The sequence below is a fragment of the Cyprinodon variegatus genome, unplaced genomic scaffold (assembly GCF_000732505.1).
Source record: "Cyprinodon variegatus isolate N-32 unplaced genomic scaffold, C_variegatus-1.0 Scaffold57, whole genome shotgun sequence".
Lineage (NCBI taxonomy): Eukaryota > Metazoa > Chordata > Actinopteri > Cyprinodontiformes > Cyprinodontidae > Cyprinodon > Cyprinodon variegatus.
This window is the reverse complement of record NW_015150510.1, coordinates 143,687-146,518: the sequence shown is the minus strand read 5'-3', so window position 1 is coordinate 146,518 and position 2,832 is coordinate 143,687. Positions and strand designations below refer to the sequence as shown.

General features: G+C 33.3%; 1 protein-coding gene across 1 annotated transcript in view; it reads right to left on the bottom strand.

The window, feature by feature from the left end:
• LOC107082599 (phosphatidylinositol 4,5-bisphosphate 3-kinase catalytic subunit alpha isoform) overlaps positions 1-2,832 on the bottom strand; it is a 46,836-nt gene that overhangs the window by 38,432 nt on the left and 5,572 nt on the right. The window contains exon 2 of the mRNA XM_015371367.1: positions 2,731-2,736. The gene's annotated coding sequence lies outside the window, so the exon portion shown is untranslated. The remainder of the gene's footprint in view (positions 1-2,730; positions 2,737-2,832) is intronic.

Here is a 2,832-nt window from a genome sequence, read left to right as displayed (position 1 = left end):
TGTGAGGCTAAGTGATTAACTTTTGTGTGTTTTTGTCAGGCAGAAATTTATTTATACCCCCTTAGGGTGTTAGAGGTTAAGCTCTGCATATTAATCCCGGGGGTAAAAAGTCTCTGTACAGGGATAAAGTCATACTGGAGCACAGTCCGGCTGTCCTTGGTTGAACGACCGCATGTGTCTGAATGAACATTGAATTTTAACTTGAATATTTTATACAGCTGCAGGAAACTATGTTTGTTTAAGACACGTTTATTCTCATTACTCTCAGAAGCTTAATGATGTCTCAAACCAAGGAGGGGGAAAAAACTCCCCGTTTTCAGCCGGTTCCATGTCCGGCCAGGAACATCCAGTCCACTTTTATAAACAAACACATCCTGACTGTTCAGTGGAAGTTTTGAAAGTCTCTGCCGGTCAGGGAAGTCTGCTACAGATCACAGCAGGTTCACCCAATTTTTAAAAAAGGCCTTTATTTTCAGAGCTTATAGAGTAAATGTTGAATGGAAAAAAATAAATAGCAACCATGAAGAATGTAGTGATGGAGATGTTTTTCTTGAAATGCTCAATGTGTTTTAACATACTGCTCTGATTTTATTTTTTTATGTTTTTTTTATTTTTATTTTTTTATTCTTTATTTTTTATTTTGCAAAATGTAATATGTTGTAAATATGTATGAACTTCCTGTGGTTTGGCTGCTACCTTGGCCAGGTGTCTCTTGAAAAAGAGATTCTGAATCTCAATGGGACGTCCTGGTTAAATAAAGGTTTAAAAAAAAAAAAAGAGAAAAATCAGGGAAGACCCAGATTTTGCAGGAGGAACTTCTGTATGCTTCCTGAAGGGGATGTCTGGGTTTCCATCCTGGACCATTTACCCTTTTGCAGAAGACAATGGATGAATTGATGGGTGGATGGATTTTTCCCGCCGTTTCAAAGGCAAACCGTGCTCAGACTCAACCCACTGCAGCCATGTTTTCCTCTATCTAGCTGTTGATAATAGTCGAGGGGCACATTTCTTTTCCGTTTGCTCAGCAGCTTCAACGTCTATTTTGAGCCATTTGTTTTTCTTTGGATGTTTGTTTCCTGCTTTGCCGACTTTTAGCTTTGGGAAACCCTCTATTGTATCAGCAGAAAGGGTTTCTCTTTAAACTGTTGTCAGTTAACATTTTTGGATCAGCATAAAACTGTATTTCTTCCCATTTTTTCATTTCCCTCAGCAGGAAAAATTATCTAGTAAATTTTGTTCTTAGCAAAGAACACATGAAGTAAATAAGAAAAAAAAAATGCAATCTAGGATTCCAAACTTTTGGAAGTTTTGAGAGAAAAGTAGCTGTTTTTATCAAGTTTATTTTTTTGCAAAACAATTTATATTTTATTATTCTTAAATTTGCTTTTTTGAAATTTCCTATTTCTGGACCACTTATTCTTCACTTCTGGGGGCATCCTTTCCTCTGCAAAAAAATGAAATCTAAATAAGTCATTTCTTCTTATAATAAGTGATTTTTTTTCTTGAATTAAGGATTTAAGTGAGACACTTTGCCAATGGAACAAGACAATTTACACTTAAAATAAGAACAAAAACAATTGCATTGTCTTATTTCAAGTGCATAATATCTAAATACCTTATTTTAAGAGTAAAAATACAAATTCCATTGGCAAATCATCTTATTTATCTGCTCAAATTAAGGGTAAATAGCCTTAATTTAAGACATTTTTACTCATTTTGAGATAATTTTTGCAGTATTCCTCTCGAGTAAGATGTATTTATATTGGTCTGTATGGATGCTACACTGCAAAAACGGTAATAATTTCTTAAATTAAGTGTATTAACCCTTAATTTGAGTAGGTAAATGAGATAGTTTGCTAATGGAATGAGTATTTTTACTCTTGAAATAAGATAATTAGATATTATGCACTTGAAATAAGACAATGCAACTGTGTTTTCTTATTTTAAGTGTAAATCGTCTTCTTCCATTGGCAAAAAGTCTCTTTTACCTCCTCAATTCAACAACAAATGCACTGATTTTAAGAAAAAATTACTTATCTAGATTTAGATTTTTTGCAGTGTAGCAACAACAGCTTGAAGTGTAGAGAATGTAATTCATGAAATCCAATCAGAAAAGGATGCAATTTGTACAAAATTCAATCTGAAAAAGAGAAAATTGAATTTAAAAAAATGTAATAAATAATAAATAAATGGAAAAAACTAAAAAAAAGTAACTCTCATAACCTGGGAAGTTTACAAAGTTGTATTTCTGGATTACATCTTTTTTTATTTCCGTTTGAAAAACATGTTATTTGCTTGCAAAATCCAGTCCTTGAGCGAGGAAAATGTGTGAATCCAAAAAATTTCTTTGCAAGTGTCCATCTAACCAAATCTTCTAACCTTAGATTAACCCCAAAGGTGTTCTTGATCTTGCTTTGAGATGAATTCACTAAGCAACAGCAGATTCTGTTAAATTATTAACATTTTGAGAAAATTCTTCTGAGAAATAACTGCAATAATCTGCCAGTTTTGAGACTTGCTGTTTGTAGAATGTAAAATGATTTCAAGAAATCTTATCAAATGCAATGGTCTTATCCGTATTTTATTGCAGTCATTTTTGATTAAATCCAATAGAGTCTGCTTTTCCTTAGTATATGAATCTAAAAAAGTACCATGGAAAAATACTTTTTGGCTATGAGATTGTATTTTTGCAGTGTAAAACAGCAACGGCTCAACATCCAGTGTCTGTGCTTAGATCTGGATTACAGCTGCAAAGCCTGCTCTTAAAGGAATAGTACACCCAAAACATGATTAGCCTTCATTTTCTACTCACCCCCATGCTGAACAACACTC